The sequence below is a fragment of the Jaculus jaculus genome, chromosome 3 (assembly GCF_020740685.1).
Source record: "Jaculus jaculus isolate mJacJac1 chromosome 3, mJacJac1.mat.Y.cur, whole genome shotgun sequence".
In the NCBI taxonomy this organism is placed as follows: Eukaryota; Metazoa; Chordata; class Mammalia; order Rodentia; family Dipodidae; genus Jaculus; species Jaculus jaculus.
The window spans coordinates 129,871,057-129,885,281 of record NC_059104.1 but is presented as its reverse complement, the minus strand read 5'-3'; the positions used below and the strand labels follow the sequence as shown (position 1 = coordinate 129,885,281).

General features: G+C 44.5%; 4 non-coding genes and 1 pseudogene across 4 annotated transcripts; all 5 read left to right on the top strand.

Moving 5' to 3' along the window:
* The first annotated feature begins 3,018 nt into the window (after positions 1 to 3,018).
* On the top strand, positions 3,019 to 3,091 carry LOC123459851 (annotated as a pseudogene).
* Positions 3,092 to 6,877: 3,786 nt separating this feature from the next.
* Positions 6,878 to 6,957, top strand: LOC123459848. The gene has a single exon (XR_006636585.1). It is a non-coding gene; the product is annotated as a small nucleolar RNA SNORD115 (small nucleolar RNA).
* Positions 6,958 to 9,888: 2,931 nt separating this feature from the next.
* LOC123459775 lies at positions 9,889 to 9,968 on the top strand. Its single transcript, XR_006636513.1, has one exon. It is a non-coding gene; the product is annotated as a small nucleolar RNA SNORD115 (small nucleolar RNA).
* A 1,773-nt stretch (positions 9,969 to 11,741) lies between these two features.
* LOC123459843 lies at positions 11,742 to 11,821 on the top strand. Its single transcript, XR_006636580.1, has one exon. It is a non-coding gene; the product is annotated as a small nucleolar RNA SNORD115 (small nucleolar RNA).
* A 1,793-nt stretch (positions 11,822 to 13,614) lies between these two features.
* Positions 13,615 to 13,694, top strand: LOC123459771. The gene has a single exon (XR_006636509.1). It is a non-coding gene; the product is annotated as a small nucleolar RNA SNORD115 (small nucleolar RNA).
* The last annotated feature ends 531 nt before the right edge of the window (positions 13,695 to 14,225 follow it).

Below are 14,225 nucleotides of genomic sequence, written 5' to 3'. Positions count from 1 at the left end.
TGTGCGCATACTCTTAAACTTTCAGGGATCAGGGGTTGGGAAGCCAGGAACCAGGAAGCTGGTGATTCAGGCATGAGAGGCCAGCTCCTACAGTTACCCATGCACTCTCTGGCTCCGAATAACAGGGTTTTGGGTACCCAAGGGGCAATCAATCAGGAAACCAAAGCAAAAGGCCTGCTTCTGCAGCCCATATGCAGGGATCAGGCCTCCCCAATCAGCAACAGGAGTACTGGGACCAGGAAACTTGGAGGAAGGGGGAAGCAGGGAGATCTGGCCTAGTTAGTCCATGTGTACAGTCTCCAGAGTAGGGGATCCATGAGTTGGGGACCCAGGTATCCTTCAATCATGAAGGAAGAGTTTTCTTGGGTCCAGGCCCCAAGTCAGTAGCATGGAAACCAACCAGTAGCGGGGAACTGGAAGGAGGAGGGTGAACAGGGAGATCTGGCATACTCACTCTGCATGGGGATCATCTGGAGCAGGAATCTATTCTCTTTATTTTTTTTCTGAGGTAGGGTATCACTCTAGCTTAGGTAAATTGGAACTCACTCTGTAGTCCCAAGCTTCCCTTGATCTTGCAGCAATTTTCAGCCTCCCAAGTGCTAGAATTAAGGGTGTATGCCACTACACTTGACTAAAAGTTTCTTATTTTCATGTATTCTAATTTTTCAATTTTGGGGATAATTTCCTGTGTATCATAGTCTTGTTCATAAAAATCCTTGCCTATGCCTATAATTTTAACTATTTTATCTAGTTTACTCTAGAGGTTTGAATGTTTCAATTCTTAACATTTAGGTCATTGATCAAAGTTGAATTGCTTTTTGTGCTGGATGAAATGGATCTAGTTCATTCTTCTACATGTAGAAATCTAGTTTCCCTAGCACTGTGTAATAAAGAGGGTATCTTCCTTTCAGCTTAGATTTTTAACAACTTTGTAAAAAAATCATGGTATAAATATTTGGGTTAATTTCTGGACCTGACCTTCTGCTCATTTCCATTGATCTGCATGTTTGCTTTGGGCCAGCTTCATTCTGCTTTTGTTATTATGGCTCTATGATATTATTTCAGATTAGGTATTGAGACAGCTCCAGAATTGCTTTTTCAGATAAGGATTATTTGAACTATTCAGCATCATTTGTGTTTCCATATGAGCTATTAGATTGTTTTTTTTCTCAAATTCTATGAAAATTATGTGTATACCCAACTGTGTATAGCTAGGTGATATGTTTTTTTTTTTTTGGAAAAGGGTCATGCTGTAGCCCAGGATGACATGGAATTCACACTGTAGTCTCAGGCTGGCCCCAGCAATCCTCTTACCTCTGCCTCCAAAGTGCTAGGATTAGAGGTGTGTGCCACCATGCTTAGCAATATTTTTTTGTCACTGGAATTTTGAGAGCGATTTCTTGGAATCTGCATATAGATTTTGTTGTATTTCTAACGCCTTGGCTATATGTTATGGAGAGGTTCTTTGGTTATTTTTGCTTGGGATTCTAAAATCCTTGTGTATTTGAATATCTATTTCTTACTCTTAGTTTGGGACATTCTCTGCTATAATTTTATTGAATATATATCTCTTTAGTTTTTTTTTTTAGTTAGTCTAGAGATTTAGATGCCATTCATCCTGGCATTTTTAAATTGACTCTTAGCCCCTTATATTCCTGATTCCTTTAGTGTTTATCTTGCCTCCTTTTATCAGAAAAACCTTAGGTTTGGTCTGTTTATTACATTGCAGAGTTCTTGAACATTGTGGTAATGCTCATTTGTTTCCTTATTGATGTTTGAATGAAGATTTTTCTTTTCAACCTTGCCCATCATTCCTTAGATTGTTTCTTCTGCTTGATTAAGTATATTGGTAATACTGTCCATTGTGGGGTTTGTTTTATAGCTTGATTCATTGAGTTGTTTTTTGTTGTTGTTGTTTTGTTTTGTTTTGTTTTTAGTTTTGAGCAAAAGAGTGTGTGAGTGAGAAAAAAAAATAGACAAACAGTTGCCACAGCACAACTTGTTTACTCTGCATATGCCAGACAAACTGGCCCAATTTTATGTCATTACCTTTAATAATCTTAAATTTCATAGCATACACTAGTAATTTTGCCTTTCTCCATTACATAGTCATGGCAGAGGTTATAGAGGACTATAATTGATTTCAAGTATGCTTTTTTATCTTATAAGATTTGGAGAAGTTGGTGTTGCAAAAAAAATTATGTCCTCTTATTACGTGTTATTGGAGATTTAGGCTTCATGAAAAAGTCGCATAAAGAAAGCATGCTCTGAAGTCAAGATAGACATGAAAATGAGCAGGTATATAAAGGTAACACAGAAAAATCAGAAACATGAAAAAATCCAGGCAATAGAACAACAGATAAACATTGTGACTTCATACACATGAAACTCAATTAAACTGATAAAATTCCAGGTAAATATTTAAGGAATTTTATCTAGTAACTACATGGCAGATAGAGGGATAATACTGTTCACAAGGTAGGGATATCTGACTGGGGGAAGTCCCTATGCTTATGTATTCCAGGTTTATGTCATTTCTAGAGAAGCTCTGTTGGCCAAGGACCATGTCAACTATGCTTGGTCATGATTGGTTTCTCATATATACTTGAAGTAGAAATTTGTAGAGTTAAATGCAATTATCTTGGTCACAAGGCCAGTGGTTGTGTGCTAATAATAAGTTGAGCCAAGCCACAGTGAATGAATATCTTAAATATCTTTTGTCAGCTGTACTGGTAGTCTAAGGGTTCCCAGATGGGTCACAAATCATTTAGTGAGTGGGGTGCAATAAGCCAATTCCACACCCAAAAAAACAGTAATAGGTAAATGTGACAACTGTATCATTTTTTTTCACGAAGATATTGTATCAGAAGATACATTTGAAACCCCCCATCCTTGGTCCATTAGCTATGCAAAGTACACCAGAAAATTTTCCATCTTACATTGTGCCTCCTGACACTGACATCAACTGGCAAGCAATGCTATGGAAGCCTGCTGGATGTGAGGGTTCTGTCTCAACTTGGGTCAATAATTACACCATATATTGTTATGAAGAGAGGTGATAACATAAAACTCATGTTTTACACAGAAGTTCAAACAAGGATCCAGGGACATAAGTGGAAATAAATGTAGTCTTTAGTCCCCTATAAGAGCCACACCCTGAGGATAAAGACCATAAAGCCCTGAAGTCAACTGTAGTGGTTCCTAGTATGTCTAGGTGCTTACCAATATGGCAGCACCACTAATCAGATCTGCCTAAATAGGGTGGTTCTCTTGACTCCAAGTTCAATTCATTCTTTTTTGAGTTCCCTATCTGACATTTTGTCTTTCAGTACAGACCTGTCCAGGTCAGTGACACTGCACTGTCCTCAAGTAATTGGACCACTTGGATAGTGAGCCATGAACAATGAAGGTGAGAGTACACCACCACATGGGAATATATGGACCTGAACAAAACCTAGCTTCTGGGTTTCTTCTGCATGCATGAACCTCTCATATACCAAAAATAGCTTTAAGGACAGAGGGATGGTTCCAGGATTATATGCACTTCCCATGTATACATGAGGGAATGAGAGGACCTTAGACCACCTGAGTTTCTCCAGAAACCATGCAGACAACCAAGAAGGAAACAAGTGCATGTAACTCCAGAATAATGGAATTTGGAGACCAAAAACTTACTGGAACACATGAATGGTAATATAAGGATTCAGAAAGAGAATCTATTCCAAGGAAGAATATGTGAGGAGTGATAGAACCATAAGAAGTTTTCAACTCACCACAGCCATGGACATGTGATACATTAAGAGAGCATACAAGATACCACATGAGCACATACAGATATCACTCACTCTCTCTCTCACACATACACACAGCATACAAACTACATTGATGCATGCTATACAGATTCAAGAAAAATAGCATTAAAGAAGGAAATTTATATCCATGAACACTAGACATTGAGCAAAGTTAACATTAGAGTAGGGGCACATTGTGTCATCATAGCCTTCTGACAGAAGAAAGCATCCTGAATATGTCTGGCAATCTAACTCTGGGCACATATTAGTATCAATGAAGCTGTGGTCCTGGAGTCAGGGTTCTATTATAGAGATCTGGCTTTAACTCTGAGGTTCATAGAGTTTAGAGTAAGGGCAGCTTCCAGAGGCAGCATGGGACAAGGCCACAAGGATACACTGCCTCCAGCAAGGGCTTGAAATTCCCAAAGTACCCATTTTAGCAATAGTAAGGAAAGAGTACTATCCAGGGATTTATGGTCTCGTATCCTTGATGATACTGCTCAGCAAGGGCTTCTTACAGATTCATGCTTGAGAGACCATCTAAATGTGTCAGCATCAGAGATGGGTGTCATGTTGTTTTGTAGCTATCCAATACTGAAGTTACTTAGGACCCAAGTTTTCCCACAGCTAGAGTGAGTTTCATATGTGACTGCAGGCTGGGAGGGGAATGTTAAGAAGAAAAATGTTAGGGATTGTCACATCCATCTGCATCCTTTTTCCTCACCCTGTGTGGAAGACTATGGAGAACTCAACTCACAAAGGCAAAGGCTCAAAGACTATCACTGGAAGCTCTCTTGGTAAGGGATTTCATACGTAACATGGAAGTAGACAATAGTGTTCATAAGATAGGAAGGTTGGACAGGGACCTGAGCATGGATCACCAAATGGAGTCCTCTCTTGTGAAGATTTTGGCCACCAGTGAGTTCAACAGAACTTGATTCAGCTTGATCCCCTAAATGTGCATGAAGTAAAAAATGTACAATGGTAAAATGTGACATCTGGAAGATAAGGTTTATGGTCATGGACCCATAGTCTAGGAATGCCAGCACCACAGAGTGACCTATGAACATAACAAGATCCAGCAAGACCAGAGTACAAGGATTGAAATGTGCAGTTACAATTAAGGATCAATAAATTCACTGGGTTATGGGCAAAGATTGGCTAAGGTTGTGCTGAACAGAGTATAGTAGAACTAGACCAGAGTTTCATTCCTTTTAAAGCAGAAACTGATTCCTGAGAGGCAGCCCCCAGCAATATTTATCCCTGGACACATGGAAGTACCCAAAACACAATCATTGAGTCCACAATATCTTGTGCACCCTGATATGCATTGTTCCAAAACTAAGCAAAGATAGGGCCAAATGTGATAGTATGCTTGGGGAAGAGTCTGACTCCTTGTGAATCAATGAGGACCACCTTCCAGTAACAAAGAGAGGCCATGACATGGTTACACTGAGGCCCATCCAAGAATCCAGTTCTAGAAATGAGGGTTCCACAAGGGTGAAGATAGACACAGAGAACACTCAACTCCTACCAAACCACACAGGCTCCCAAGACCTCACCACTAAAGCAGACCTAAAATGAACCCAACATGGTTCATGGAAATTCATGGAACAGGGAATGGAAAGATTGTTAGAGCCACAAGTTGGGACATTATGCACATAGACATTGCCTCTTCCCATAACTGATGGCTAACCCCACAATGCACAACCCACAATCCCCAATGAGGAGGGTCCCTTCGGAGGGGGGAGGACAGGGAGGAGGCTAACAACGATATCAACATGGGTGTTTACACACTGAGAATGTACATAACTAATAGAGAAAATAAAAAAGCAATAAGGGTACAGTCTGGAGCTCCCCCTTCTAGGACAAACAATCTGAGACTGATGTTGCTGAGGCTTTCCCTGAAGGGCCTAGAAGGGCTGATTGGCCTTTCTTGCTCTCCAAGTGCAGCATGGGGAGGTATCAAACCAGATTTGCTGCAGGACTACAACAAGGGCTCTGGTTTCAGCTCTGTGGTTCCTGTTTGAGAACAATGGCAAGAGTCAGAGACATCTAGAATCAGAGAAAGGTGAGAACCCTGCCTCGGGGCTTTCCAAAATTCTCCTACTGAACAGGATGGTGAAGGTGGCAGTCTGCATCTGCTAATCTCCTGGCTTTGATGCAACTTCCCTAGACAGGAATCCCTAGAGATTCCAACTAAAAGAGCTTCCCAGTCCTGATCAGCCTAAGATCTGCAGTACACTTACATTATGGAGAACAGTCTATTTCAAGGAGTTTTTCCATCAACTCGACACAATTCTAGATTGAGATTGAGTCCAAGAAGTGGGCTAAGGTCAGGAGAATATGAGCACTAAGAAAAGTATTAGAGATTAGAAAAGCCTTTTACAGCATTTGTCCTGACCATGTGTCTGCAACAACAGGGTAGTCCACAGAGAACACCACTCAAATGACCCAGGATCAGAGTTGCTACCACAAAGCATCAATGTTAGGGACATCCACATAAATGTGTCAACAGATCTCATTGCTCACTGGGAAGGGATGTCTGATATGAAACGGAATATGATGCCAGAGGCCTGAGTAAGTTCTAATTGTGGACAGCCACATCCATGAGCTGGGATGATCCTACTGGGCCCAATTTTGTGCACAAAGTGGGAATGAGCAGGAATAAAATATATGGTACAGATCAGGAGGTCAGTCTGCTCCAAACAACCTGCAAAAGATGCCAGTCCATGAGAGGTGAGACTGGCCTCCTCTTAGCTAATCCTAGGTAAACAGAAATGGGTTTGAGTGCCTCCCAGATAGGTCAAAATGCAGATATATTATTACTTGGGGAAGCAGTCACAGCCCACTGTGACAAGCAATGTTGTGAATTAGATTAGTGGGACATCTGCCTGCTCCTTTTCATACAGAATTCAAAGGAGAGACAGCAACCTGTAAACACTTTCCTGGATCTGTAAAGATACCTAAGACACCATCTCTGAGTCCAAGATCTCATTCATGCCTTCTGATTCTCTCACGTTCAATGGTAAGCAAACCTATGGCTCAGAGTAGAAGCATGCTTGGGAAGGGCTCACTCTTGTCCTGGGGAAATGATAACAAACTCCCTGTTACGAAGAGAGGTGATGACATAAAAATCATGCTCAATAGGATTACGCTGAGGCTCAGGCAATATCCTACTTCGAGAAATGGGAGTGTGGTCTGAAGTGCTTTGGCAAGGGTCAAGAATTTGGGAACTGAAGTCTCCAAGCCATTTCTCATGACATATAAGTGAAAATTATCCAATCTTTGCCTGCCCAATGAACTACACATGCCTTAGATCTGGCTGCTGAAGATCACTTCACACCCGGCTACTATATGGGGTCTAGCTATTTGCATAGCTCCCTTCCTGACCTTTGCTCTTTCACATTCAAGACATTTTGTCACCAAGCAGAATACACATTTTTGTCCTGCTCAGGGGAGTAGGCAACTATGAATTTGTACCACAGCAGATAGTATTGTGATTGACAAAGAGAGAACCTCTGATCTATTTGGAGAAGAAAGTATACACCTGCAAGGGTAAGTGGGTGCTTTCTGTGCATGAGAAAAGCCCCAAATCCTCCTCATCTCAACAAAGCCATGAGGTCAAGACCAGTATAAGTCATGCTCTGCCTTTGGCCAATGTGGAATAGCCTACTGGGTCCCTGGAGAGAATTCTGAACATTAGAAGGGGAGCACAGGTGCACTCAGGAAGGTGAACATGAAGTCTCAAGGCCCTTGTGTCCACAGAGTGGCGAGCCTCTTGGCCAACAGCCCATTGGCATATGTCTGGCTTGGATTGTCATTTCCGACCCTTGATTCGCAGGACCCAGAACACATCTGGAGTCAGCTCTGTGGATCCTGATGGAGGCCTAGGGAAAGAGCCAGAGTCACATAGAGTAGGAAGCAGGGACAGCCCTACTTCAGGAAATGATATTACATGGGTAATGTGCATAGGACAGGTGCTGTGTTCCAGTGTGGTCTTGGCCCTCCACCGGCCTTGATGATTCTTCTCTGGCCATGGATTCCTGATGAAACAGGCTTCCAGTTGAACTAAGCCTCAGTACCCGGGTATGCTCTCCTTAGAGAGACGTCCATACTAAGGTGCTTTTCCATCATGGTATGCCCTTGTAGACTGAGTGCTAGAGAGTATGGGCCGGTCCAGGGAGATCAGGCAACAAGGAAAGTTTTGGAGAGGAACAGATCCCCTTTTTTCCCTATATTCTCTCCCAGCACCTGCCATGAGGGGCTAGTCCATGGAGGACACCATGCGCAAACCTTCAGCCATGGGTCTGACTCCACAGAGCATCCACAACAGGGACGTGATGTATGCTCCTCTACATATTACATTGCTCACATGTAGGGACGTGAGATGTGACTGGCCCTATGTCCTGATAGACTCCTATTTGAGGAAGATTCCATAGAACCATATCGAGGATACAGACAACACTTGTTCCCATGGGTTCCAATTTTCTTCAGAACTAGGAATGTGTAGGACGAAAAAGGGTAGTAGTGTTCAGCAGGGGTCCTTTCAGCCAACCAGATCTTGCTGCTCAGGGGTGACTTCGTGCAGGGATCCAGTAAGAGCTATCACTCTTTGTTAACCTCCCTTTCTTATGTTTTGTCTTTCATTGAGACCTCTTTGCCAGGAGTACCCCAGCCATTGTTCTACGTGGGAGACTGGACCTCTTGGACCTTGATCTGCGAAGAACCAAGTGTGGCTAGCCAGAGAAGATCCCCAGGTGTTCAATAGGAAGGTATGTTGTGATTAGAAGAACCAGTTGATACTTTTTGCTGTTAAGAACAGCACTATCTCGTTCTTATCTACCCAAACCATGTGTCTGTGCATGAGTAAGGAAGGGTGGCATCGCCTTGACCAAAAAGGACTTGCATCCAGGGAGGATGTGGAATTCCCTAATTAGAAGAAGGTGAGACCTGATGCCGCCAGAAAAGGCTCCCGGGAGATCATGAGGGCCTTAGATCTGAGAACATATTGACCACCTGCCTATGGGCATGTCCTTGAGTCAAGGGGTTGTGTTGGAACTCGGATGCAAGGGACCCTACCCAGATCTTCCTTCAGCACTGTGGTTTCTATTTTGTAAGCTAAGGGCAACAGAAAAGGATGAAGGGCACACCAAGGTAGGGTCCCTGCATCAGGCAAGGACTTGAGATGTAAGCAGTTAAAAGTGAAACAGAGAGGGGACACATTTTTTGTCCTCCTTCTTCCCCTCTTCCATATATGCTCTCTGGACATGATTGCTCAGGATGTCCTTCTGAAAGACCCCTCCAGGTGTTTGCATCCTGAAGGCTTTGGAACCAAATACATCTAGAGGGCAGTCACTTACAAGCAGCTATCCCATCAACGTTATGCTTTTTCAGATGAGACACAGAGTACGTGTGCATGGTCAGGACAGGGTTTTCTCCCAACAAAAGTCATAATGTCGAAAAGAGTCCTCTGTCCATTGAGTTGTGGCACAAAGGTGGCCATGAGAGTCTGCTTCACAAGGGCACCAACCCCAAAGGCCTAGGCTCAGAGATACAGGGACTTCCAAAAGATATATCTACATATCTCATTGTATACTTGAGAGGCAAGTGAGAGGCCACACAGGTGAGTAATTCCTGGTGGGTCCAAATTAAGAGAAAGAAATTAGATACGATTATGAAGGACATAAGTCGTGTTAGTTGTCAACAGGGGCGCCTTTGCCCAAGCATAATCAGGAGAATCAGGGACACAACACCTGAAAATAGGATTGGCAAAGCTTGTCCAAGGTCCATTGGAATCTGGGTCTTGTGCATCCCCAGGTAGGTCCAAACTGAGAAATGATCTGCGCAGTCCGTGGACAAATATCAAGCTCCAGTGTGGCATTCAACGGCATATCTTGTGTGCATTCTTCCTTTTCATACTAAAGGCCAAAGGAAGGTATACCCTGAGTTCTCCCTTTCCTGATGCCTACAGGTGCACAAGAGACCATCTCTGAGCCCAGTGGATATCCTGCCTTCAGATTCACTCTCCTCGCCCTGTAAGGCTACGCAGGGCCCTGTAAACAAAGCATGCTTGGGGAGGGCTCAGTCTTGTCCTGGGTCAATGATGACAATCTTCCTGTCATGAAGAGAGATGATGACATAAAAATCATGCTCAATAGGATCACGCTGAGGCCCAGGAAAAATCCTCCTTCCAGAAATGGGAGTGTGGTCTGAAGTGCTTTGGTGAGGGCCAGGAATTTGGGAGCTGAAGTCCCCAAGCCATTTCTCATAGCATATGAGGAGCAATTGTCCAATGTTTGCCCTCCCAGTGAAATAAGCATGCACCAAATCTGATCTGGCTGCCAAAGACCGACTCACACAAGGTTACTATATGAGCTGTGGCTCTTTGAGCAGCTCCCTTCCTGAACTTTGCTCTTTCAGATGCAGGTCCCCTCGTCTCCAGGAGGAACACACCTTTTTGTCCTGCTCAGGTGAGTAGACCACTGTGGTTTTGTACCATTTCAGATACTATTGTGATTAACAAAGGGAGACATCTGATCTACTTTGGGAACAAAGGATAGACCTGCAAGTGCCAGTGTGTGCTTCTGTGGCTGAGAAAATCCCCAACTCCTCCTTACCTCAACAAAGCCATGAGGTCAGGACAAGTGGAAGTCCTGCTATGCCTTTGGCCAATGTGGAATAGACTTCTGTGTCCTGGAAGAGAATTCTGAGAATTAGAAAGGAAGCACAGGTGCAGTCAGGGAAGCCATACAAGAGTTCTCAAGGCCCATGTATCCGCAGAGTGGCGAGCCTCTTCGACAACAGCCCATTGGCATGTGTCTGCCTTTGATTGTCATTTCCGACCCTTGATTAGCAGGACCCAGAACACATCTGGAGTCAGCTCTGTGGATCCTGATGGAGGCCTAGGTAAAGAGCCCGAGTCACATACAGGAGGAAGCAGGGGACAGCCCTTCTTCAGGAAATGATATTACATGGGTGATGTGCATAGGACAGGTGCTGTGTTCCAGTGTGGTCTTGCCCCTAAACCAGCCTTGATGATTCTTCTCTGGCTGTGGATTCCTGATGAAACAGGCTTCCAATTGAACTAAGCCTCAGTACCCGGGTATGCTCTCCTTAGAGAGACGTCCATACTAAGGCACTTTTCCATCATGGTATGCCCTTGTAGAGTGAGTGCTAGAGAGTATGGGCAGGTCCAGGGAGATCAGGCAATAAGGAAAGTTTTGGAGAGGAAGAGATCCCTTTTTGCCCTATATTCTCTCCCAGCACCTGCCATGAGGGGCTAGTCCATTGAGGACACCCTGTGCAAACCTTCAGCCATGGGTATGACTCCACAGAGCATCCACAACAAGGACGTGATGTATGCTCCCTCTACATATTCCATTGTTCACATGTAGGGATGTGAGCGGTGACTAGCAATATGTCCTGATAGACTCCCCTTTTAGGAAGATTCCCTAGAACCATATCGAGGATACAAACAATACTTGTTCCCATGGGTTGCAATTTTCTTCAGAACTAGGAATGTGTAGGATGGAAATGGGTAGTAGTGTTCAGCAGGGGCCCTTTCAGACAACCATCACCCGTAAATTCTCAGAAATGGAAGATTCTGCTAAGCTCACACATACCAAGAAGATCCTTTGTTTTGGCCTCCCAGGAAGGTCAGACATCTGACATGATCTATTCAGTCAATAAGCAGCCATCAGAGCCCAGTGTACTTTGCAACTCCATGTTTCATGTCGGCAGGATATCTTGCTTCTCTCTATTCACACAGAGGTCAAAGACAGAGAGACACCCTCTGGAAACTTACTTTGTCAGATGACTCCAGAAGCTCAAGGCACCTTCTCTGAGTCTCCTGTAGCTCATACATTTGGAACTGCTGTCTGACCTGGTAAGCAAACAGTGGGCCCAGAGAGGTATCATGCTTGGTAGGGGTGTGATAGGTTCTGTCCTGGGTCAATGATGATACGCTTTCTTTCATGAAGAGTGGTGATGACATAAAAATCATGCTCAATAGGATTACACTCAGGCCCAGTCAAGGATGCACTTACATGGATGTGGGGTGTCGGCAGGTTTGGCTACCTGTACATGCGCAAATTTTCATATACTGAAGTCTCCATTGCCATGCTTAAGCGTAGGATCATGGGCACTTGTCGTTTCTGGCCCGTCACTGCACAGTACAGAAATACCACATCAGATCTTGGTGCTCAGGGTGACCTCTTGCAGGGATCCAGTAAGGGCTATCCCTCTTTGTTAACCTCCCTTCCTTATGTTTTGGCTTCCATTGAGACCTGTTTGCCTGGAGTACCCCATCTGTTGTCCTACATGGGTGTCTGGACCTCTAGGACTTTGGTCCATGAAGGACCAAGTGTGGATATCCCGAGAAGATCCCCAGGTGTTCATTGGGAAGGTATGTTGTGATTCGAGAGCCAGTTGAGGCATTTTGCTGCTGAGGACAGCACTATCTCTTTCTTATCTACCCAAACCATGTCTCGGTGCATTAGTAAGGAAGGGTGGCCTCCACTAGACCCAGTTGAGGACTTTGCTGCTGAGAACAGCACTTTCTCATTCTTTTCTTCACAAACCATGTCTCACTGCATGAGTAAGGAAGGCTGGCCTCCACTTGACCCATAGGGAATTGAATCCAGGGAGGATGTGGGCATCCCTGACGATTAGAAGATGAGTCCAGACGCTGCCAGAAAAGGCTCCCCTATGATTATGAGGGCCTTAGATCTGCGAACACATTGGCCACCTGACTATTGGCAGGTACATGATTCAAGGGGATGTTTGGACCTGGACGTAAAGGACGCTGCCCAGATATTCCTTCACTACCGTGGTTTCTATTTTGAAGGCTAAGGGCAACAGCCGAGGATGGAGGGCACACCGAGCTAGGGTCCCTGCATCAGGAAAGGACTTGAGCTGTAAGCAGTTAAAAGTGAATCAGAGAGGGGCCATATTTGTTGTCCTGCTGCTTCCCCTCTTCAATATATCTTCTCCAGACATGATTGCTTGGGATTTCCTTCTGAAGGACCCCCTCCAGGTGTTTGCATCCAGAAGGCCTTTGAACCAAATAGATCTTCAGGGCAGTCCATATCAAGCAGCTGTCCCATCAACGTTAAGCTCATGTAGATGAGACACAGAGCACGTGTGCTTGTCCAGAAGAGGGTTTCTCCCAACAAAAGTCTTAATGTCAAACAGAGTCCTCTGTAGATTTGGTTGTGCCCCGATGTTGTCCATGAGGGTCTGGTTCACAAAGGACACAATCCCCAAAGGCCTAGATGCAGAGCTACGGAGACTTCCAAAATATATATCTACAGATCTCATTGTTTACTGGAGAGCAAGTGATAGGCTAAGAGGTGTGTTTTCCTGCTGGGTCCAAATTTGGAGCAAGCAATTAGTACGATTATACAGGATGCAAAGTCGTGTTAGTTGTCAAGAGGGTCACCTTTGCACAAGCATAATCAGGGGAATTGGGGCCACACCAGCTGAGAATAGGATTGGTGAAGCTTTTCCAACGTCCACTGGAGTCTGTGTCTTCTGCCTGCCGAGGTAGGTCCGAACAAAGAAATGATCAGCACAGTCTGTAGGCAGTCATCAAGCTCCACTGTGGCATCCCAAGCCTTATCTTGTATGCTTTCTTCCTTTTCATACTAAAGGCCAAGGTGAGGTAGACCCTGAGTTCTCCCTTTCCTGATGCCTACAAGTGCTCAAGAGACCATCACTGAGTCTGGTGGATATCCTGCCTTCTGATTCACTCTCCTCTCCCTGTTAGGCTACACAGGGCCCTGTGAACAAAGCATGCTTGGGGAGGGCTCGGTCTTGTCCTGGGTCAATGATGACAATCTTCCTGTCATGAAGAGAGATGATGACATAAAAATCATGCTCAATAGGATTACGTTGAGGCCCAGGCAATATCCCCCATCCAGAAATGGGAGTGTGGTTTGAAGTGCTTTGGCGAGGGCCAAGAATTTGGGAGCTGAAGTCCCCAAGCCATTTCTCATGGCATATGAGGAGAAATTGTCCAATGTTTGCCCTCCCAGTGAAGTAAGCGTGCACCAAATCAGATCTGGCTGCCAAAGATCGCCTCACGCCAGGCTACTATATGGGCTGTGGCACTTTGCGCAACTCCCTTCCTGACCTTTGCTCTTTCAGACTGAGGTACCCTTGTCCCCAGGAGGAACACACCTTTTTGTCCTGCTCAGGTGAGTAGATCACTGTGATTTTGTACCACATAAGGTGCTATTGTGATTAACAAAGGAAGAACATATGACATAATTTGGGAAGAAAGGATAGACCTGCAAGAGCCAGTGGGTGCTTTCTGTGCCTGAGCAAAGCCCCAACTCCTCCTTACATCACCAAAGCCATGAGGTCAGGATGAGTGGAAGTCCTGCTATGCCTTTGGCCAATGTGAAATAGACTTCTGTGTCCCAGGAGAGA